At 42.9% G+C, this 25,041-nt stretch overlaps 1 long non-coding RNA gene across 1 annotated transcript; it reads left to right on the top strand.

The window, feature by feature from the left end:
* The first annotated feature begins 680 nt into the window (after positions 1-680).
* On the top strand, positions 681-24,911 carry LOC132655248 (uncharacterized). The gene is made up of 3 exons (XR_009592991.1): positions 681-800; positions 15,868-16,008; positions 22,756-24,911. It is a non-coding gene; the product is annotated as an uncharacterized LOC132655248 (long non-coding RNA).
* The last annotated feature ends 130 nt before the right edge of the window (positions 24,912-25,041 follow it).

Genomic DNA, 25,041 nt, shown 5'->3' with positions numbered 1-25,041 from the left:
TTCTATGTGCTTCAGTTCTGTTGGGTGGGAAGACATCATCTCCTCAATGTTCTCCATCTCCTCCGGCTCTTGCTATCTTTCTGCCTCCTCCTCTGCAGGGCTTCCTGAGCCCCGAAGGAAGTGGTTTCAGGAAAACATCCCACTTAGGACTGAGTGTCCCAAGGTCTCTTATCTCTTTGCACGTTGTCCAGTTCTGAGTTTCTGAATTAGTTCCCATTCCACTACAGAAGCGAGCTTCTCTGGTGATGTCTGAATGAGGCACAGATCCATGGGTACAACAGAAAGAAGTTGTTGAGAGTAATTTTACTGCTATGCTCGTTTAGAAGAACGATAGTATTTGAGTTTCCCCTAGGTCCATGGTCCATCTAGCCTCCGGTTCCTGACCACCCAAGCAATGTCAGGAATAGGTTCCAACTCATGGAGTGGTCCTTAAATCCAGGCAGGTGGTGGTTGGTCCCTCCCACAAGCCTTGTGCCATCATTGCCCAGCATACTTTGCAAGCAGGTGACCACTGTAGATAGAAGAGTGGGAGGGGGGATTTGAATGAGAATGGACCCACAGGCTCATAGATCTGAATGCTTGGTCACCAGCCAGTGGACCTGTTTGGATTAGGAGGTGTGGCTTTGTTGGAGGAAGTGTGTTACTGTGTCGCTGTGGACTTTGAGGTCTCAGAGAGCGCAGTCCAAGCCTAGAGGCTTTCTCTTTCTGCTGCCTGCAGAATCTGCATTTAGAACTCTCAGTTACTTCCCTAGCACCATGTCTGCCTGAGGGCTGCCATCATCCCCATCACCTCCGAAAGGGTAAGCCAGCCCCAGACCAGCTTCTGTCAGAGCTGCTTAATCGTGGCATCGCTCCACAGCAACAGAACAGTGACTAAGACAAAGGGTGTGTAGCTGAGTTGGTGTTTCCCTTTCTCCTCTGCTAGCGTGCAGGGTGCCTTACAGTGCCAGGAACACTAGTCGGTGGGGGTGAAGGCTCTAGGAGGGCACCAGCTCGGCGTTATGTTCAGTAATAGTTCTTATTATGTTTTTAATGTTAATATTAAAGTTTTAATGTTTTATTGTGTTTGTAACATGTTCAACAAAAATCACCAGAGCAACCAAGAGCCCTGGTTGTTCTAGGATTTCCATGGGCCCCTTTGGCCTACAACTCCATGAGATGGAACCCATGCTTGGAACTGAAGGTTTCACTTAGTGGCAAAAGATGTGTAGTTGTGGCTTTGTCTCCCCCATTGTTTTTTGACTCGTTTAGATCTCTTTCATATATGTATACCTATTAAGAAGCTCCCCCCATTATTAGGTTTCTGTATGGCCCCTCAAATGGCCCTTAGTGCTAGCTGTCTCTCTCCGCATTTTCTCCCTTACCTACCCCTCCCTCCCCCTTACCCTGCCACCCCATAGCTATCTGTTATATATCCCCTCCCTTGGGAGATACTCCCCTCCTGCCAAGCCCCGTACTCAATAACTCACCTCTATGATTGTACAGCCTGTAGCATGCCTATGGAAGGCTAAAAAGCTAACACCCACATACAGGAAAACATATACATTTGGATTTTGGGTCTGGGTTCCCAGTCTCAGAAGCATTTTTTCCCTCTAGGTCTATCGATTTATCTGCAAAATTTATGGTTTAGTTGTTTTTTTTTTTTCTTTCTTTCTTTCTTTTAAGCTGAGTAACGTCTCATTGTGTACATATAACACATTTTCTTTATCCATTCTTCTGGTGAAGGACATCTAGGCTATGTCCAATGTCTAGCTACCATGAATAGAGCAACAATGAACAGGGATGAGCAAGTGTCTCCCTAAGGTGCGGAGTCCTTTGGGTATATGCCTAAAAGCGGTATGGATCAGCCCTGAGGTAGATCTGTTCTGGGCTTCCTGAGAGCAGACACACTGATTTCCAACTGCACTCCCATCACCAATGGTAACAGCTTCCCTTCCTCCACATCCTCACCAGCGTGGTCATTTGTTTCATTGATCTTGGCAATTGTGGCAAGGGTGAGGTGAAATCTCACAGTAGTTTGGTTTGTACTTCCCTGGTGACTAAGGATGCCGAACATCTCTTTAGGTGTTGCTTGGCCATTTGTGGTTCATCTTTTGAGAACTCTGTTTAGTACTGTACCGCATTTTTAGTTGGTTTATTTGTCTTCTTGATGTCTAGTTTTTAGTTCTTTATACATTGTAGATATTAACTCTCTATCTGCTTTTTAAGTAGTAAATATCTTTTTTTCATTCTGTAGCCTGCCACTTTTTCTGAATGATGATGTCTTTTGAGGCCATTGTGAAAGGAATGTCCCTTCTTTTAACGTACAGAAGCTTTTCGGTTTCATGAGGTCCCGTTTATTGTTCTTAGGGACTGTGCTATCAGTGCCCCATTCAGAAAGTCTTTTCCCATGCCAGTGAGTTCAAGACTATCCTTCACTTTCTCTTCTGTCAGCTTCAGTGTATCTGGCCTTATGCTGAGGTCTTTGATCTATTTGGAGTTGAGTTTTTTGCGAGATAATAACGATGGATAAAGTTGCATTCTTCTGTATGCAGCCATCCAGTTTGACTAGCACTATTTGTTGATGATGCTGTCTTTTTTCCAATATGTATTTTTAGCGATAGAAATTTGATCATCATCATCATCATTTGTTTTGCTTCCAATATGTATTTTTGATTCTTTGTAAAAAATCGGGAGTCCATAGTGTGTGGACTATGGCTGGGTTTTTTATTCCATTGACCAATGTGTCTGTTTTTATACCAAAAACCATGCTATTTTTATTATGATAGCTCTGCCTGGAATGGTAATGTCTCCAGCGGTTTTTAATTATTATCATTGTCATCATTATCACTTTTACTACTACTACTATTCAGGATTGTTTTAGCTATCATGTAGTTTTGGGGGATTTCCACACAAAGCTGAAAATTGTCCTTTCAAATTCTGCGAAGAATTGTGTTGGAATTTTGATGGTATTGCATTGAATGTGTAGATTTCTTTGGGTTTGATGACTACTTTCACTATATTAATCCTACCGATTCGATGTCCGCTGATATCTTCTTCAATGTCTTTCTTCAGTGTCTTAACATGTTATTGTACCAGTCTTTCGCTTTTAGTTGGAGTTCCTAGAAGATAATTTTTTTTCTTTTCTTCTTTTCTTTTCTCTTTCTTTCTTTTATATTTTTGAAGCAACTTTGAAAGGAATTTCTCTTCTCTGTCATGTTTATATAAGAAGGGTACTGATTTTCTCCTATTAATCGTGTATCTTTGTACTTTGCCAAATGAGTTTATCAACTGTAGAGGTTTCCTGGTAAATTTTGTATGGTCTTTTATGTATAAAATCATATCACCTACAAATAAAGATACTTTAACTTCTTCCTTTTCTATTTGTACCCCCCTGATGACCTTCAGTTGTCTTCTTGCTCTAGCTAAAATTTCAAGTACTCTACTGAAGAGGTATAAAGACTTCGACATTCTTGTCTTGTTCCTGATTTTAGTGGAAATGTTTTGAGTTTCTCTCCATTTAGGTTGATGTTGACTGTGGACTTGTTGTCTATTGCCTTTATCATATTGAAGTTTGTCCCTTTTATCACTGTCATATCTAGAACTTTTATCATTAAGGGATGTTGGGTTTTGTCAAAGGCCTTTTTCTCCCTCCAATGGGAAGATCATGTGTTTGTGGTCTTTAAGTCTGTTTGTGTAGTGGACTATGTTTTTTTATTTGTTTTTAAGATTTATTTATGCAGTATTCTGCCTTCATGTATGCCTATGCGCCAGAAGAGGGCACCAGATCTCATTTTAGATGGTTATGAGCCACCAAGTGGTTCTGGGCATTGAACTCTGGACCTTTTGAAGAGCAACCAGTGCTCTTAACCTCTGAGCCATCTCTCCAGCCCCATTTATTTTTATTGTATATGTTGAACCTTCCCTGTATCTCTGGTCTGAAGTCTACTTGATTATGGTAGATAATCTTTATGATGTATTCTTATATTCTCTTGGATAATACAAGAGAATTGTGTGCTGTGTAAAGATTATCCTTGTATATTCAAATGCTGATTTCTGTTCTGGCTTCGCCTCCTTCTCTTCTGCCCAGTTATAGGTTGTCTGGCCTCTTTTATTTAACCAGTCAAAGAATATTGGGGAGCAAAATTTACACAAAATAATTCAGTGTATGTGAGAATTTACTTGTCTGGATTGCAACCAGATCTTGGGACCCAGAATTTAGCATTTGTAAACAAAGCACCAGACCAACATGTGTTTCTTGGATGTATCCTGTTTTCTAATCCATTATGTTAACTTGTGTCTTTTCATTGGGGAATTGAGAACATTAATATTGAGAGTTATCAATGAGCAGAGTTTATTGATTCCTGTTATTTTGTTGTTAAGGTGTGGATTCTCCCCCTCTCTTGATTTGTATATCTAGAATTATTTATTGTGTTTTGTAGGGGGCATTGTTTAACCTCTTCATACTGAAGTTTCCCTTCTAGCACCTTCTGTAGAGCTGGATTTGTAACTGATACTGATTAAATATGGATTTATTGTAAAATGTATTTCTTTCCCCATATATTGTGGTTGATAGTTCTGCAGGGTATAGTAGTGAGGTCTTGCGTGTGGTCCCTTAGAGTCTGTAGAATATCTGTGCAGGCCCTAATAGTTTCTAAAGACTCCCTTGAAAAGTCAGGTGTTATTCCTATAGTCTGCCTTTCTACGTTACTTGGGCTTTTCACTTACACTTTTAATGCTCTTTCTTTGTTCTTACATTTAGTGTTTTGGTTATTATGTGTTGTGGGAAATTTCTTTTCTGGATCTATTTGGTGTTCTGTTTGTTTCTTGTACCTTGATAGATAGGCACCTGCTTCTTCACGTTAGGGAATTTTCTCTATGATTTTGTTGAAAATGTTTTTGTGCCTGTGCCCCGTGTTTCTTCTTCCTCTATGCTAACTAGTCATAGATGTGTTCTTTCATAGTGTCCCAGATTTCCAAGATGTTTTGTGCCTGAAGCTTTTCTTTTTCTAGATTTGACATTTTCTTTGACTGAGATATACATTGCTTCTACCTTATCTTCAACACCTGAGATTCTCTCTCTTTTGTTGAGGCTTACATCTGAGGTTTTTGCTTGACTTCCTAAATTTTTCATTTGCGGTTTTATATCAGTTTGGGTTTTCTTTAGTTATTTCTACTTTTATGTTTTGATTTTTTTTTTCCAATATTCCATCAGTCCACTACTTGTGGCTTTCACAGACTTTCTTAAGGGATTCACTTTTATCTTCTTGAAGGTCCTTAAACCTATCCGTAACTGCTATTTCAAAGTCCGTATTCTGTGCTTCAGCTGTATTACATTTCTTAGAGCATTGTGTAGTAAGGCCGCTGGGTTCTGGTAGAGGCACGCTGTCTTGGCCGTTAATATCTGTGTTTTTACGCTGGTTTCTAGGCATCTGGGCTCGGAGTTAGTGAGCTGATTCTTGCGTTGATATCTAGTCCTGTATATATTTGGTGGGTGCTTCGTTCCTTTTGTTCATGATCTTGGGAAAGAATGGTGGCTGTGGGTTACCTGTTAGAGGGTGCTTCTGCAGGTCGGTGGGTGGTAGAGGTTGCTGGGTGGTAGGGAGGAAGAAAGGTAGGCTAAGAGAAAGGCTGAAGGGAGCTGTCAGAAAGCCAAGGAAATCACATCCCCACCGAGAGGTAGGGTCCCTCACTAGTTAGCAGTGTGGTGGGAAGATGGGATCCTTTAAGTAGGTTGCAGTTAAGCAGATAAGCTGGTGAGATGGGGAGGATCCTGAGTCTGACCAGGAGTTGAAGTCTCCAGTGAATGGAGTTGAGGTGGGGGAGGGGCTTGTGGAAGAAGATTACTAAAGGGCCGAGGGTGAGAATGGCAGTGTTAATGAAGGGCAAGAAGGACAGTATGGATTATCTACTTGAGCCCTTTCCAGGACCCACTAGAGGTCCCAGTTAGAAAGTGTTAGTAGATATTGGGTACCCTTAGGAAGACAGGTTGGGGCTCGGGGTTCCACGGGAAGAAAATCTTGTTCCACATCAACGTTTGCCAGAGTGTCCGGAGAACAGAGGAAGGGTGGGAGAGAGGCCCCTTCAAGCAGGCTGCTCCAGGGACGAGATGAGAGTGGAGAGGGTGTAATGGAGGACAGGAAAGAGTGAAAATTGCCTACCTGGGACGCACCCAGCCTGCTGTGTCCACTTGAGGCCCCCTGTAGAAAGTGCTTCTAAATATCAGTGGCTGATACAAAAGGATAGGGAGAGGGAGTTAAGAGGGTCCAGGGGAAGAGGGAAAGCTTTGTCTGCACAAGATTCAGTAGAATCCCCCATGAGTGTCACTCGCTTTCTTGATGTAGGCATTCTGACGTGGGTGAGAGAAAATCTCAAGGCAGTTTTAATTCTCACTTCCTAGATGTCTATGGACATTTTTTCCTATATTTATTGGTCATTCATCTATTTCTTCTATTGAGAACTATCTATTCAGTACATTTGCTCATTTGTTGATTGAATGATTAACTTTCTGTGCATAATTTTGGAATCATTTATAAAATCTGGATAATACCCTGCCAGATACATATTTCATAAAAGATTTTCTCCCTTTCTATAGGTTGTCTCTTCATCTGCTGATTGTCTTCTTAGCTTTGCGGAAGGACTTTAATTTAATGCAATCCCATATGTCAATTCTTGGAATTATTTCCCAAGCTATTGGATCTTTTCAGGAAGTCTTCACCAAAGCCCATATCTTCAAGTTTTATTTGTTTGTTTGTTTGTTTTCCCCCTAGTACATTCATCAGAGTTTGCGGTCTTACATTAAGGCCTTTGGTCCAGTTTGAATTGATGTGAGAGGTGAGGATATAGTTTCATTCTTGTGTATGTGAATGTCCAGTTTTCTCAAAACTGTTTGTTGAAGAGGCTGTCTTTTCTCCAATGTATTTTTTTTTTTTTTGCCAAAATTTAGGTGGTTGTTATTTCATGGGTTTAATTCTGTATTTAATTAGTTTATGTGTTTGTTTTTGTGTCGATATCATGCGTTTTTGTTACTATGGCTCCGTAGTATAATTTGAGCCCCGGAATTGTGATAATTGCTCTTTCTGTTTGATATTGCTTTGACTATTTAAAGTCTTTTAAACTTGGTAGAAATTTTAGGATTTTCCTTCCTAAGTCTGTGCAGAAGGCCACTGGAATTTTGATGGGATTTCTTTGAATTTGTAGATTGCTTTTTATGATGTCATCATTATCACAATATTAATTCAGCTGATCTGTGAGGTTTTCCCAAGCTTTAGTGTCTTCAATTTCTTTCATTGGTCTTTCAACTTTTCACTTTGGAGATCTTTCACATCTTTGGTTATTCCTAGGTATTTTTTTTTAAGAGCTATTATGATTTCTTTCCTGAATTATCTCTCAACAATTTTGTTTGTTTGTAGGAAAGATCCTGATTCTGTATTTTTACTGTGTAGCCTGATATTTTCCTGGGGTGTTTACCAGATCTGAGAGTTTTCTGGTGGCATTTTTTAGGGTTCTTAAGTACATAATTGTGTCATATGCAAAAAGGAATACTTTGAATTTTTCTTTTCCTCTTTTGTTCTTGCTTTACTCTGCTGAGGATGCAAGCACTGTACTGAATAAGAGTCAACGCTTTTGTCTGTTTTGATTTCACAGGCAACGCTTTCCGTATTTTCCTCATGTCATATAATGGCATTAGGTCTGTCTCCTATAACTTTTATTATGTTAAGGTATGTTCTCCTCTAGTCCTAGATATTTCAGGGCTTTTACCAGGAAAGGATGTTGATGAGCTGGGTTAATTCAAGGTGATACGAAATTCAGAGTACAGCCAAAATAGCAGGCTGTGGCAGGATTCCAGATTGAGTTTACTTTAAATTCACAGCTGAGGTAGGAATAGCTGTATGAAAACTGGAGATAGTGAGCCATTGTGCTTAAAAAACAAACAAACAAAAGCTTATTGCAATGTACAACAGTCGCCAGGACACTTTATTCTAGCTGTAAGTGGCAAAAGCTATTATGGGAGGAAATCCAGATATTTAAACAGGAGCAGGAGAGAGTCACCATCATCTGTGGACAAAGAACAGCTTACCTTTTGCCAGTTTCTTAATTCCAGCTGGGGCCAGTCTCCTCTTTTCATTTCTGTGTTTTTTTGATTCATTGAGTTTTTTCATTTCCAATGTTTCCATTTGCAACACACATACAATCTATTTCATTGTTTAATTTCTACCCATAAAGTTGACTTTCTTCTACAAGTCTTGAATTTCTTTTCCTACTCCATTTATCTACCTGTGTGTATTTTTTCAAGTCATTGATTATTTTTGCAAGTAAGCTTCTGAATTCTTTATCCATCATTTTACCCTTTAGTATCTTTGGATTCCGTCACTGAAAAGTTGGAGTCATTGTATGGCCTTGCGCTTTCATGTTTCTTGTGTTCGTGTTCTGATTCGCACATCTATTGGTCTAGACAGCTCTTCTTTGAGGGACTGCTTAGGAAACGGCCTGCATCTCAGGACTCAATCCTTGGTGCCATTCCTAACGGAGAAAACAAACTGCTGTGACAGCAACATCAAACCAAATTAGATGGACATGCAAATAAGTCTGATTAAATAAAAGCCTTAGACCACTGATGACCTTAGACCAGAAATGATTAAAATAATGCAGTATGTGTTATGAAGGGTAAAAATCATACACAGGAATATAAAGTAGCAAATGAATGAAATGAAGAGAGACAAGGAAAGAAAAAAAAAATGAAAGAAGTATGAAGCCCGGAATATTGAAGTCTACTTTGAGACGTAACTGCAGCCGTTTCAGCTTCCATTCCATTTCTAAGGTGAAATTAAGTTCAAACTTTTAAACTTCTAACCTTGCTCCCTAAAGGTAGTTATTCATAGCTGACAGTAACCAACTCTGCCAAGGAGCCAAGTTAAGCTACACCAACAGACCCTGCCAAAGGGTCGAGCTGACCTTACACTGTGAATGATTCGACAGTGTCGTAACTCATACTCGGTTGTCTATACACTTGGCTACACTCTAGTTGCACTCTTGTTATTTACACACCTGGTTGCACTCGGTTGCACTTGGGCTACCTCTGGAAGACCCTCACTTACCTCACCTAGAACCAATCAGCTTAAAGGTTAGCTGATAATACTTTATCTACTTAGCCAAAATTGTAATATTGCCTTGTCCTGCCCTCACCATGTCCTTTGCATTTGGTTATTTCTCTATAAAAACCCTGCGATGAGACCTTATAGATGTCACAGTCAGGCCCCGAGTCCTAACTGTGGCCCTGATCGATCAGCTTGGAGAGGCGTTCTAATAAACCATCAATATCTAGCCGTGACCGGTGTCTGAGTGGTTTGTGTGGCCCTTCTCAGCCTGGAACAAGAAGAAGCAATACCAAATGAAAGAAAATAACGAAGACTACTATAAAGGGGGAGGGGGAGCAATAGAGTAAAAACAAACATGGTTCCCCAATAGTGAAAAAAAAAAACTAATCAAGAATAGTTAAGTATAATACAAGAAATAAAAGTAAAAACATAAAATTTTTAAAAAGTGAAGCATTGCTAAAAGCATAATTTTAAAGGCGAGAGGATTGCAAAGAGAGAAAACTAAAATGTTGAGATTCGCTTTCTTGGTTCCCTGGAACTGGAGTCTGCAAGGAGTACGCAGGAGCGGTCACTTGAACTCGGGGACTCTTCTCTTTCCTCGTTTACACTTGTGTGGAACCTGGACTGGAGACATGCCGATGTCCAGAGAGTTCTCTTCATTTCAGCAGCTTCTTTTGCTTGTGTACCAGTATCCTCTGCTGCCACCGTGGACTAGACAGGTTCGGCCCCCACCGCCCCGGAACTCCTTGACTTAAATGCCCTGTGGTGGCCAGTGTTTTCTCTAGAGGGTATCTGCCAAATGCGCTGAGACTCGAGCAAGCAAACACAACGCTGATATCTCCACAGGCCAACCAGTCTCCCTCCTTTCAAACCTACTCATGTTTCACACTGTCCTGGAGGAAGAAGATCGTTTCCAGAGCTGCCATGGTCAGAGCCTACACTCAGGCAGCCCTGACAAGCGAGGCTAAGCAACCCGTTCTCAACAGGCAATTGAAGAGTGAAGAGCAGAAAAAGGAGATGTGTTCAATGTGGGCCCTTTGGCAAGAAGAGCCACTTAGGCCATTGACCCCTAGGTCTCTTTGGGTTTGGGTTTAAATAGAAGGTAACAGTTATGCCTAGCTATGCAGTCCTGGTCCTGTCCATGCCCATCATCATTCACCTTCAGTCTTTCCTACAAGGTGCTCTGGAGAGTTTTCAGAGCCGTGTGAAACTTCTTTCCAGGAAACAAGCTTTCCTTCCGGCTGGCACCAGTGCCCCAGCCTTTGTCCTCTTTTAGCATGAGACTCCTGGGAAATTTTCAGTTGCTTGGGGTTCATTGTTTTAATAGTTTTATAGCTAAAAAAGAGGGCACATATGTTCCTTATTCCGACCAGGACGGTTACAATTTAAGTGCCTGAAATACTGCTAATTTCCCACAAGGTGGCTCCATTGTCAAACACAATAATTTTCAAAGCTGGCCACTCAAGGAACCATTTGTGAAAGTTGGTACCTTGGGGGTGCAGTGAACTTTTGTGGAGTTTAAATGTTTTAACATCCTTGTTGATAACAGCCTTACTCTCATCATGTACATAATAAGGCATTGTAAGGAACCTCAGAGTCAGCTCAAGACACCAAAAATCAAGTTCTCAGCACAAAGATTTGCTTGCCCCAGAGGGATATAAGGCAGGGAATAAGAGACAAAGACAGGATAGAAGACAAGGGAGAAGAGAAAGGGAACAAAGGGAAGGGGAGAGAGAGGACAAGGAAGAGGAGCAAGGGGTGTTTATCCCAGGGGAACAAAGACTGTCTCTGGCTACACAGAAGACAGTCATGGCCCATATGAAAATGGCAGTTTATAAAGGTAAAATGGGAAACCCCATGTTAGGATGAGGCATTTAATTTTCACTGTGCATCATAATTAGTTGAGCCAAAGAGAGATTTTGATTGCTGGACTTCAACACTTTGATAGCTGGACCTTAGAAGTTAGGAGGAGGAAGTGACCAAAAAGAGAATAGACCCCGGGGGCTTGCTTCAGGGATCTAATCTAATGGTTTCAGCAAGGCAGAGGGAATGGGGGAGAAGGGCAAGGCCTGCCGGAGCCACTTTTGCCGTGCTGGGCTGGCTGGAGTCCCTTCGGGTATATATTTTTGAAAGGTCTGTCTTCTTTTTCACTGCAAGCATATAGGGGCGTCAAGACACGTCATGTAGGGGTGTCCGTGGGGGGTTCAGAAGAGAGCGCTGGATCCTAGAGCTGGACTCACAGTGCAGAGGAGGGAGGACAACTTGCGTGAGTTGTTTTCTCCATGTGGGACCAGATGGTCAAACTCAGGCCATCAGTTTCCACTGCAGGCAACTTTATCTGCGGAGCCAGCTCTCCAGCTCTGAATTATATATTAAAGTATTGATGATGTCGTTTTAAAATAGCCTACGTGTGTTTAACATATTTTTAACAGGAAACAGCATTAAATACATACATGAAAGTGTGCTACGATTAAAATTTCTATTAAGGTATATTGCTAATAGTAAGTTTTCTCCCCCTTAATCCCTTCGAGGGGTGAGCATGGCTTCAGTACCGTAGGTGTTCAGTTAACTCACTCCCCTGTGCCCTGTGCTGTGTGGGCAGAACCCGTCATGGCAACTGAGAAGCAGGTCAAACATCTCAGACTTAGAGAATGGTACTGGGGTGGCAGCTTAACAGCATTCATCTTACGAAGCTTTATCTGTTTTACGGAGAATGGAATGGAACATTGGGCGTGGCCAGCAGTCAATGAATGCTTCCATTTGGACCTCTGCTTAGACTGTTTCATTTATTTTTACTACCTGTGGCTCAGATAGTCCTATGCTTATCTCACAGATAAAGCAGCTGAGACTCAAAGAAACAGTTTGTTCAAGATCACTTATCTCAACAGCAGAAGAAACGGAGGGTGCTGGATAATTTTATGTCCACTTGACACAAGCCAGAGTCATCTGAGAGGAGGGAATCAATCCTGCTTGAGAAAAATACCTCCACAAGATTGGGGTTGTAGGCAGGCCTGTAGGCCACCTTCTTAATTAGTGATTGATGGGGGAGGGCCCAGCTCATTGTGGGTGGTGCCATCCCTTGGCTGGTGGTCCTGGATTCTATAAGAAAGCAGGCTGAGCAAACCATGGGGAGCAAGCCAGTAAGCAGCACCCCTCCATGGCCTCTGCATCAGCTCCTGCCTCCAGGTTCCTGCCCTGCTTGAGTTCCTGGCCTAAGCTGAATAAACCCTTCCTTCCCCAACTTGCTTTTGGTCAGGGCATTTCATCATGCCAATAGTAGCCCTAACGAAGACACTGAGGAAGGTACCCTTGAGCTTCCTGAGACTCACTGATCTTGCCCTCTTCACCTAAGGATGAGGTCTTTTAGGAGTGTTCAGACTACCTGAGTCCATCTACTTCTCTGCCAGAACACCATTTTGTTGACCCTAGAGAACCTATAACCTCTTCCATCCCTTCTGCCTGGAGGAATGCCTTCGGGAGCTTTTGTGAAAGCTTACATACACGCTTCCTCTTTAGAGAAGCATCCTCCAGATCTCTGGAAATGGAAAGTTAGCCTTTCAGACCTATATTAACACTGAACAGACAGACAGTACACAGTACAAACTGTTGGAAACTGGGAAAGGTCAGACTCTTGAAGACCACCAAGGGAAGACCCAGGGCAGGAGAGCGTTTTCAGTTACAGATCCTTGTTTTAATTACACAGGACCTGCTAATAAAAGGAGGAATATAAACATGGTCAGGCCGCCGTGTGAAAACCTGCTGCTTCTTTCACTGCTAAGCAGCCCCTGAAGAGAGCCTCTTAAGGTCTCCTGTGAACAACCCTGAAGATGGGAGGGAAGAACAAAGGAAATTAAAGAGAGGGAAGAACAAACCTAGGAAAGGAAAACAAAACAAGAAGAATGATTAAAAGAGAGAGAGACAGAGAGAAGTTTGTTAGAATCTGGAGAACCAGATGATCAATGAAAACTGAACATTTAGAAGTCTGACACACAGCCAGCCAGCCAGCTAGGTTTTCTAACTTTTGAGGCAGGCTGACTCCTGACTCACTCAAGATGCTTCTACCACCACCAGCCCAGCATGACCTAAGTTTTGGAGTCTCACTCTTGCCCTGCCATGCCCAGCTTAGTGTTACCATTAAGCACTCCTGTGCTGGGCTCTTGGATCCTCGTGGAAACAATGAGACAGACAAGCGCGTTGTGTTGGGGGAGCAGATAAACTGAATGCAGAACTCCGGGTTGCAGGTTCATTTTCAGCCCCTTCCATTGTTACAGCTTCTCCATAAATTCTATCCATAAACCCAACTAAGCAGACACAAACTATGCTAGACTATTAAAATGTACCATTATCTCAAAAACCAATTTAATTTTATTTGTTCTTTGGCTTGTATAATTGGGCCGATGTTTTCTGCATTACTGCATGTCTACATAGTTTTAAAGAGCTGATTTTAAAAAAAGACTATCCATTTCTATATAGTCTAGTCAATCATCTTATTTATATAAAAAATTCCTTTAAAATGTAGAAGGGGGAGTCAGAATCAAGACTGGGTTTTGTTTTCATTTGATGATTGGGATGGATGTAAAACAAGATAATTTGGATTTAAGCATTGAATGTTGCACATAACATGAAGTGAATGAGCTGACAGCCTATCTATTTAAAAAAAAAAAAATCCAATGCTTGCATGAACCAAAGCATTCAAATCAGCATCAGAGTTGAGCTTGAGGTCAATGTTGTCAAGTAATTTTAAATCATTTCCAGATTAATTCTTTTCCCTCTGTGCCAAAAATGCTGATCCGTTTTGTTTACTTTTAAGTTATCAAACTGCAGGTGTGACAGTCAAAATACTTGACAACCAGTACTGCATGGACAGTATTGCATTATGCCCTCAAGGGTGTTTTCCTGATGCATTCTGGTTAATTATGGAGAAACTGGGATGTAGATGAAAGGGAATGCAGCCTCCTTCCTGATCTATTAAACATTTAAGACTTGGGAGAAAGAGGATGACCAACTGCATCCAGAGACAACACAGCTGCCATGAACAAGGCTATCCTTGCTGGGCATGACTTGCCCGTCTGGAGATGTTCTCCATGCTGCACCAATTTCTATGGTGATTCTATGGTTCTGGTTGCCCTTGCGCTGAAGAGATGTAGAGGGGGTAGTTTGAAGGAAACGAGTTGGCTTACTATACAATAGAATATCAATAATCCTAATCAATAATCATAATCCTCAGTGTGGAGAAATGCAGAATGTAGGCTCTTGGGTGCTTGCTTCTCAGAGGTCAGAACACACCCGTGTTTTTGGTTGCTCGTCTAACAAGCACAGGTGCTTCCGGAGGCAGGGCTGCTGCTGCAGTGGGGGTGAGGAGGAAAGGCTGGCTCCACGCTGTCCGCTGAAGCAGCTCTTAGGACTGGTCTGCACAACACTGACAGCAAAGGGGCAATGCAGCTCTGGGCCTCGAGGAGAGCTCAGCTTGCAAAGTGCTGAGGGAATGGACCATTCCTGTAAAGAAGCCGCCTAGACTAGTGGAAGTCCTGGAAAACACAAGGAATATTCAAAACGAGCAACAACCAAATGGAGACGGCAAACATCCGTTACAGCCTCAAGATCATGTGTAGCCGTGGACATTATATTTCATTCCTCTTGCAAGTTTCTCTGGGTAAAGAGACCACCAACAGGAGGAAGCTTAGACCCAAGACGGTTGCAACGGCACAGTAATGGGCATGGATCCTAAGGCCACGTTGGGCAGGCGGCCTACGACTGATCATCTCCCCAGGCCTGTTTTTACTTCGTAATTTTTGAGACAGGCCTCACTAACTTGCTCGGGCTGGCCTTGTGTTCCTCCTCCCTGGGCTTCCTAAGCAGCAGAGATCACCAACCTGATCTACCAGACCCCGCAGTGTGACCGTGGACACCAAGCAAATGAGCTGAATACAGCAACTAAATACTAAACACAGTCAAGATGTGCACTGTGGTGGGTGCCGTGATGGTCTCTCCACACACCAGGGACCAACACACTCATTTCCTCAACTGCCACCATTATTGCTTCTTGATGACGTCAAGCCAACCCTTTTTCAAGGATCATAACCAATTGAAATAAAATTCCTTCTTTATGCCCATTCCCCATGCAAAACTCATAACCAGTGACTGGTAAATGTAAGGGTAGGCTGATAATTTGGGGCAACCCACGAAGGCCACCCCAGCTCCCTGCGGGAGTCCTTTCTTAGCGACCTCATCACAGTTCAGTCCATGTTAGCCACTCTGGCTTCCTACACTCTTTGTTTCTATTCTTTGATTCCACAACAAGTGTCCTATGCACAGAGAAATATGCTTAAGTCTGTTTTTCCTAGGAAACATGACATAAAGGAATTTCCTAAAGAGTATTTTTAAAATCTGTGCAAAAGTGTATTATGACTTAACTTATCAAAAATGTAATTGTGTTAAATATTAGACCTCAAGAAAAACAAACACTATTTTTGGCAACAGCCTATCTGGTGATTACTTATTTTATGACCGCACTTATTTTTAAGTAACTAATATCTGCTTCACCGAATTTTTTAAAAAGTACTTTTTGCCCTTTTCAGAAAATTTGAGGTTCATAAAAATAAGCATGGATGATGATAAACTTTCCCTTTGCCATGTTTTAAGCTCATCTCTTACAGACTTTTTATGTTGCAGTCACGAGGTACCTCTTTCATCCTAAGGTTGGCTATTTGTCACCTTCATGTTTTTGGTAGTTCAGTTCAGTTGTCTTTTATAAAGATTTATTTTATTGTATGTGCCTGTTTGTCTGCAGATGTGTCGCCTCCATGTGGGTGACCCCGGAGTCCGGAAGAGACGTTTGGGTCCCTGAGAACTGGAGTTATAGCTGGTTGTGTCTTGTTTTCTCATATGATTATTTCGAGGTCATTGCTGGAAGTAAGGAGACCGTGGCTATGTAAGTTCATCTCTAGGCTCCGTTCTGCTAAGGGGAATATATTTATTCTTTTCTGGAGTAAGTTTTAAAACTGAGGGGTGGAAGGCTTCTTGTGTTTCTCTCTTTCTCTCTTTCTCTCTCTCTCCATCGTTTTCTAGGCCTTTAGTATTTCCTAGTGAGTTTGGGGAACAGCTTCTCAGTTTTTGCGAGAAATCCAGGTGAGATTTTAATAGACATTTAATTGATTCTGTAGCTCAATTTAAGTCCGTTGCCGTCTTACCAATAAGTCTTACTCAATAAACCTATTTCTGCTTTTTTTTCCAAGCGTCTCTTCATTGGTTTCAACAAGGTTTTGCAATTCTCAGGTAGAAGTTTAAAATTGTTTTTCAGTTATATTTGCTTCTAATTATTTTAGTTTTTTATTGTTGTTTGTTTGTTTGTTTTGATGCTACTGTAAATGAAATTACCCTTAATTTGCTTTTCGACTCTTTGTTGCCAGTGTGTGGCAATACAGCTAAGCTCCTTATTGCCCTTTTATCCTGAAAGCTTGCTGAATCTGTTCGTTTGGTTCTAGCAGCTTTAAAAAGGAGACTTTACTGGTTTTTATTTTACATGTTTGTGTGAGAATCTGTATGTATGCCTGTGTGTCTCCTTCATGCCTGGTGCCTGGAGAAGGCAGAAGAGGGCATCAGAGCCATCTGAGTGGTAGGACCAAGACCACATTCCTCTCCCCTGTAAGAACAGCCAATGCCCTTAACAAATGAGCCATCTGGCAGCCCCTATGGCCCCTAATGAATTTCTTAGGTGGGTTTGTTGTTTGTTTGTTTGCTTGTCTTTAAGACAGAGTCTCCCAGTGCAGTCCTGGCTGGCCTGGAACCCACTCTCAAGACCAGGCTAGCCGCAAACTCACAGAGATTCAGCTGTCTCTGTCTGTCTCCAGAAGGCTGGAACCAAGGATGTGAAAGGTGTGTGCTACCACACCCCGGCCTTATATATACACAAGATCATGTTATCTGCAAACAAAAATAGTTTGAATTCCTCCTCTCTGACCTGGGTGTCTTTTATTTAGTTTTTCTTCTTTGGATTCACAGGCTGCTGTTTCTCCGCGCTTTGAGTAGCAGCACTAAAGCAGACATCCTTGGCTTCTTCCTTCACCTGGTGTTCGGCACCTGTCTTTGCTCACAGTGTGTGGGCGGCATGCTTATTTTCCTACCATTTTGATCATGAAAGGGTTTGGGCAGTATAAAAAAAAATTGCAATCGCTTATGTGATTTTGTATTTTCTCACATTTTCTAATGTTTTTGAATGTTAATCCAACTGCACCTTCCGATGATAAGTGGTGTAAAATAAAGGTAATGATGATTGCATCATTGACTTCTCTGTTTCCCGCTTACATTTTGACCATTTCTCCAAGCATTTCAGGGTCTCTATGGTTAGTTACACATTTGCCTGTAATGGCTAAATCTTTCTGCTGGATTAACCCTCTTATCATTGTTCAGCATAGTTTGAATGCCTGAGAGGTGAATCTACAGATCAGAGATTCCTCAGATAACCTGCTTCAGCTGAACCAGCTTTTCCCACCATGTTGAGGAAATTGCAATTTAACCAACCGATGGAGTATAGGAAAGAAACGTGTCTGAAAAATTAATAAATAAATAAATAAATAAAAAATTGTTGGTCTCTGCATCAACGAAGATGCTTTCAGCTATAGGAACTAGAGACCTCAGTTTAAAACTGCTTGGACAATAAAGGCGAATTCTTAGTTTATCTACCTGGGAGTTCGAACTGCTTTTTCCAACCCAAGTTCCTCACCTGAAGCATAGAGCACAGGTGGTGACTGGAACAAATGTTTCCTTGATTCTCCCAAGAATAGCATATGGTACCTACCATGCATGAGAGAGAAGGTGGCTTGCTGTATGCAGAGTATAGCTGGCTGCCGGGGCTTACTCCTGCAGAACTTTAATTGAGAAAGGCTGACCCTAAGTTGCATGAATTTCAGAGTCTGTTTGATTAGGGGCCCTATTTTATACCAGTCTCCTTCTCCTCTTTTTTTCTTGCTGTGGTTTGGCCTTTCCTGTGGGCAGATTGTCTTCAGACTGTCTTGTGTCTTGGCTGATAGCAGCAGCAAAAGAGAGGCAACAAGTTTACCCTGTCAACCACTTAGCAAATGCCTGGAATTCCACTTTGCTGCTCAGTGTGAACTCATGTGTCCTCCCTAATCAATGTGTGTGGGAAATTTGAGTGAAGATTAGCTCTAGGAGTAAAATCACCCCTCCTCACCCCTAATTTACACCAAGGGGATGGGCAAAATGGTATCTGAGAGATACTACAATGCTTTCTGCATTCTTCTTTAGATAAAAGGTCAAATATCCCAGAATCGAATAGCCGGTTTACTAATTGTGAGAAATCCCAGGACTTCCTTCTCTTTACCAATAGTAGTAAGAGGGTAGGCAGATACAACCATGTGCCAAAATAAAACCATGCCCAGCATATCAAACCAACAGATCAGGAGCTACCTTCCCCCTTTTATTGAAAATAGGTTCTTTTCTCATACAGGATGTCCTGATTACAGTTTCCCCTCCCTCTACTCTTCCCTCCCCCTCCCCCATCTCCCTTCCCATCCAGATCCCCTTCCTGTCCATCTCTCATTAGAAAAGAAAGGGTTTCTAAGAGATAACAAGACATAGCAAAATAAAGTTTAATAAGATGAAACAAAAACGATAACATCGGCGTTGGAAACGACAGACCCACCAAGAGATATTTTTATGTAACCATTTTTTTTAATAACACAACGACCGTTTCCTGACAGCTTCTGAGATTCCCTTTGTCATCAGAGCCTTGCACACAGCCCAGCACTGAGGCATCTTCATGAAACAGCAAGGAACAAACAGCAGCAACAGTAATGCACCCCCCAACCTTCCACCCCACCTTAAAATCTAAAGGAATCTGGAGACACCCCCCACCCATGGCCACTGGTTCCTTGACAACTGGGTCACATCAGGTAGGGACATATTTTAGGATCCACATCACCTTCAGCTGAGTGTGAACTTGAGTCCAGGTGAATCGTGTCCTAGGATGGTGAACAAACACGGAGACTCCATCAGCGTTGTTGGACGTAACCTTCGAAACGATGGGAGGACAGTGGGTGTTAGGGTGGAGATCACTGCCTGTTCAGAATGTCAGGAGGATAAATCTTAAGGCGTTACCCGTCATTGAAAAATGGAAGCATTTATTTTTAAATAGCTCGTGTTAGTTGAGCATTCAACAAGGCAGGGTAAACCAAATTATCCTCATTTTGAATGTCTGTATGTATGAGAAAGCCATAACGACAAGGCCGTGTGATACCTTGGCCAGTCTCCCATGCAGTGTGTGTGTGTGTGTGTGTGTGTGTGTGTGTGTGTGTGTGTGTGTATGCGTGCGCACGCTTGTGCTCTACTAGGACCTCAAACTCACTAGGTAGCCAAGAATGACTTTGGGCTGCTGATCCTTCTGCCCTACGAGCCCAGGGCTGGGGTTACAGGCCTGAGCCACTTGGTTTCTGTGCTGCTGGGCACGCTGCGCAAGCGTGCTGTAACCGAGCTATGTCCCCAGTCCTCAGAGTAATACCCCAATATTGTTAGACAGAGGGGAGGGTGCTCACCCTTCGGCTTGTATTTACTGTAAGGTCCTGTTGCTGTTGTAACAGGTTTCCACGAACACCGATTTAAGACATTACAGCAACACACACCGACTCTTTTTTTTCACAGGTTGGGAGGTCAGAAATCTGAAATGAAGCCTGTGAGAATAAAATCTAGCTGGCAAGTAGGGCTGACCCCTTCGGAAGGCTTCCGGTGTAAATCCATTCCTTGCCTCTTCTGGCTGCCAGAGGTGGCCAGCATCTCTTCACTTACAGCCAGCTCATTCTGGTCTCTGTTTTCAACCTCAGATCGCCTTCTCTTCTCTCTGACCTCTTTCTTCCCTTAAGTAATAATCCTCACGATTCCATCTGGTCCATCTGGAAAATCCAGAATCTTCTTCCTGTCTCAAGCTATTTAACTTAGTCACACATGCAAAAACCCCATTTACCACAAAAGACCTTCAGAATTCGGATGGGGCCCTTCGTTCAGCTTGCCACAGTAAACAACACTTATTTAGAAATCCTGGCCAAATTACTTTACAGACTGAGGAAGGTATATACGCCAACAAGCAACCAAAAGCTCTTGTTGCTATTCTCTGTATCTATTGCTTAGTTTTGCTGTTATCACATAAGTAAGTATCCAGCTTATAGAGGGCATGACCTTAAAAAGCCGGCCTATTCCAGCTCTGAACCTGTGTTGATTTGTGGTTTTTGACTGTATTGGAAGAAAGTTGAACTTTGAAAAAAAGCCAGTTTGACTCTGGCATTCGCCTGCTGGTGAGGGAGGCTCTGCAGCCTTCACAAGCCTCAAGAGAGATGACACCAAGGAGCAGGAGGGCGGTTTGTTTCATCACAACTTCGTAGCCAGTGCTGGCTCAAGCCTCAGGAGCCTGACCCCGAGCGGTTAGTTTTAGGCATGTTTTAAGCAAAGCACAATCTAGTGAAAAGTTTTCTGATGATAATTAACTCAGTCCAGTGTGTACAACCAAGCAGCCATAAATCTCTTTGAGAAATAAACGGAGCTAAATAAAGAGCAGACATGACCACATCAGAATTCTTTGTAAAGTACATTTGACACTTTCCATAATGATAGATTCTGTAGATTTACTGAGGGGGAGAAAAAAGCTCATGATAACGGTGTGGGAGAGGATCCAAGTGGTCTCAGACCGCACAGAGCAAAGGTCACCAGGCTAGAAAGTCACTCCCAGCCTTCTGGGCAGGTAACAGGTCTTGCGTTCCTCCTCTTGAAGGAACAATCCTGTGGGTTTAACATTCCAGGTTCCCCTAATGCTTGTCTGTGAGCACAAAGACTTCTGTGGCCTCTACATGATGGGACAGACTGGCTATCTCCAGGGTGACAAGTCCTTCCATGGGCAAGTGACATAGAAGGAATAGCTGTACGGAGTTGCCAGGATCACAGACAGAATTTAGAAAGAATGTTGTTTTTTTTTTTTATGATTAAAGATATTACAAAACCATAGATTTCCATGCTGTTGTTAAGAAACAGCATTTTTATGTGCCATTTGCTCAGATTTTTTTCTAGCTACACTATCTTGTGAAAGGACAGTATAACGTTGCAGCCAGGATAAGGGTGCCAATATACACAAGATAAAAAAGTATTTTTGTCGTCAACAAAATCTCCCAATTTGCTCTCTTGTAGCCATGTCCACTTCCCTCCCCAACTCTCAGCACCCCTGGCAATGCAAATCTTTTCTCCTTTTCTACAGTTTTGTCATTTAAGGAATGCTACACAAATAATATAACACAGATGCGACCTTTTGGTGTTGGTTTTACTGGCACAACATAATTCAATGTTTTCAGTTTATCAGTAACTAGCTATATATATATATATATATATATATATATACAGAGCTGAATAGTATTCTGTCACACGGACATATTGCAGTTTGAACGTTAAGTTGCCATACACCAAGAGAATGTTCAAAGGTACACCTGTGTTTCACAGGAGTTTACTGTTCAGTGTTTCTGGGAACTGCCAGCCTATTTTCCAGAATGGCTACCCTATTTCTTACCTTCATCAGCACATGAGAGATTAGGATTCTTTCAGTCCTTCCCAGCATTCGGACTTCTCCTGCTTTTTGACCTCAGCTATGCTATTGCTGGGCAGTGATATTTCACTGTAGCTGTGGTTTCAATTTCCCCAGTACCTGATGATGATGGGCACCTTGGTCTTTGCTTATGTCAGCCATTAGCAGCAGAGTACCTCTGGGGTCATGGTGATGTGGGCACAACAGCCAGGAGAGTCCTGGTACCTTCACTTTGCTGTCCACTGCTTCTGTTTTACAGAGCGGGCTTCTGAGCGGCTTCATTTAGACAAGCTTCCTTTTGTTAAAAATTAAAAGGAGGGGGGCTGGAGAGATGGCTCAGCAGCTAAGAGCACTGGATGCTCTTCCAGAGGTCCCGAGTTCAATTCCCAGCATCCACATGGTGGCTCACAACTGCCTATAATGTGATCTGATGCCCTCTTCTGGCATGCAGGTGTGCATGCAGATTGAGCATACGTAAAAATAAATAAATCTTTAAAAAATAAAAGTGTAAAATACACTTTAACTAAGTCACTATTTTTTAAGTATTTTCCAGCGTATTTTAGATTTTTTCTTTTAAAAAATATTTATTGGCTGACAATTATATATATACAGATATATTATCTTGGGTTCTTATCTTGCTTCTTATTTTTTCTTTCTTTCTTTTATTTATTTTTTTTAACATATTTAGGAATTTCACATAATGCACTCTGATCACACTCACTTCCCTGTCCCCACAGGTCCCACTCCTGTGGCCTTCTTCTCACCAAAGGAGAAAAACAAAACAAAACAAAACAAAACAAAACACAAGTTCAATTTTTGTTACCCATCTACTCACTGGAGCATGGCCAAACCTTGGTGGCCAGCTCCTTAAAGAAAACTGAGTCCCTCCCCTTCCATTCCCTCCGTCAGAAGCCATCAGTAGTGGAGTGCTACACCTCAGATCCTTGTCACATTTTTTAAGAGCTCTCTTTGAAGGCTTCCTGGGTTGTTGCTTTTGGGGCATAGCGCAGGGGTTGTCACTGAAGTCCTCTATGCCCCCATTTCTCAGTTATGAGTCTGAAATCATCAATACCACCGCAAACGTAGCTTCCTTGTTTTTTATAGTCAGCGGGAGCACGGATCATGGACTTCCACGTGGTTTCTGATGATAGCCTGGGGCATGAACATCCACATGGCCTTGTTGAACCCGTGTTGAGCACGTGCCACGGACCTCTGCATGGTCTCCAGTGGCAGTCTAGACCACCAACACCATCATGACCCTCAGGCGGCAGCAATGACCACAGACACTGTCATGGCCCCCAGACGGCAGTGCGAGCTATGGCCATCAACCCGGGACACAGACCACTCACGTTAATATGGTCCCCGGTAGCTTTCCAGCCCACGAACATCAATATGGCTGGCTTCAGGTGGCAACACAGACCTCGGACATCCACATGGCCCTCAGGGGTAACTCGGATGTCAGACATCAACATGGCCTACTTTGGGAGCATAGACCATGGACATCTCCATCAGCGGCATGGCCCATGCACATCAGCACAGCTTCAGGCAACAGCATAGAGCATGGTCATCTTCACGGCCTTCAGTGCTAACACAGATTATCGAACCTCAGCATAGCACGGACTATGGACACTAGCATGACCTCCTGCAGGAGCACACACTACAGATGTCACCTGGCGTCTGGAGGCAGCCTGGGCCTCAAGCATCCACTTGGCCTCCAGCGGAAGTCCAGGCCACAGACATTCACATGAACTTCGGGCTTCAACGTGGGTCCGGGGCAGGAGCACGAACCAAGATGCCAACATGGCCTCTGGGACAGTACGAACTGTAGAGGTCTTTCAAGGAGGTCCAGTCCAGAAAAATCAGCCTTTCTTTATCTCAGCTATCAGAACCACAGGAGATCCTGAAGCTGAGTCTGCGCATGCTCCAGGCTGCTGCACACCGCCCTGCGGGCCCCGCCCAGCAACAGGTTCCTCCCTCCTCCGCTCTTGAGTCTCTAGCTCGGCCTCTCTCTGCACTTCTCTATCCCTCCATCTTTCCCACCCCACCGTCGCATAGTCATTCGTCCTTAGTGGCATTTACCCGAACAGCTTTACATGCAAATATTTACTGCAACAAGTAGTGAGTCTGGTCCAAGCTTTCTGGTTTCTGACGCTCCGTCAATACTAGACTGCTGACACATACCGGATTAGCTTGTAGTTGCCCAGAGTCAAAGTGATGGCGGGACTGGACAGGGCAACTAGGGGCAGGTCCCATGAGAGCTCCAAGCTGCCAGGCACCTTCCTGCCCTGGCTGTCGGCCATGCTGAGGCTCGCGGAGCTCGACCTCTGTGTTTGTAGGCTGGAGGAAACATCACTCTCCATCTCCCAGAGGGGCAAGCTGCTCAGGATGCCAGCACAGCCGCTCTGTGGTGGGGGCCGGCTGGCTGGCCGGCATGGCACCGTCCCTGGTCAGTAGTGACATCTGGTTCTGCAGGGCCGGCTCCTCCGCATGCTCGGCAGCTTGCACGTGGAGAGATGTTGGGGCAGACCGACTCAAAGCACTGGATCTTGGCCCGGATGGCATCGGGGTGGGTCAGCTATGACCCACCCCGGCCGGCCTTCTGAGGAGTGTCTCTAATTTACTGTGGCTTTTTTTTTTTCTTTTAAAATAAATGACTTCTCACAATTCCAGACAAAAAACACTTAGAATTAGTACTAAATACCCCAAACATATATTAATAAAACAATATTCAAAAGCCAACTATTTAAGTCAATGCATCTTCATTTCATCACATTGAATAACAGGTTACCTTTAATATCTGAAAATAGGAAATGTGTCTTTTTCACTAACTTAAAAGTAGATCAGATATCTCTCACTGATAGTCCATACTGGCTTTCTGTCTTATTAGCTGATTATCATTCTACTGATTTGTCTATCACTGGATAAAACACCATGACCAACTTATTTTTAAAAAGGTGTTTCATTGGCTTACTATTTTTTGAGGGTTAGAGTCTATGACGGCAAAACAAAGGCATGGCCATGAAAGCTCACATTTTGATCTCAAAGGCAAAGAGGGGCACTGGGGGTGATGACAGTCTTCTGAAAGTACAAAGCCCCCCTTCCTCAGTGACACACTTACCAAACAGTTTTCCCAACTAGGAGCCATTCTCATTCAAACCACCATATCCTCCCATATGTCAGGCATGGGCCACAGCAATCTGGAGGCCTTGAAGAGCAAGCATGCTCATGATGTGGCCAGAGCATCTTAAGTATGGATAACTCCAGGATACTTTCAGGATAACAGAAATGAGAAATTCATGCAAAATTCTTACACACTGTTGGGTTTTGTGACTTTGCAAGTTGGGTGTTAGGACACAAGCCCTCTCAGGGTCCAGAAGTCATAGGTCAATA

Source organism: Meriones unguiculatus, chromosome 7, assembly GCF_030254825.1.
Source record: "Meriones unguiculatus strain TT.TT164.6M chromosome 7, Bangor_MerUng_6.1, whole genome shotgun sequence".
NCBI lineage: Eukaryota > Metazoa > Chordata > Mammalia > Rodentia > Muridae > Meriones > Meriones unguiculatus.
Note: the sequence above shows the minus strand (reverse complement) of the source record. Positions and strands in the feature narration are given on the sequence as shown.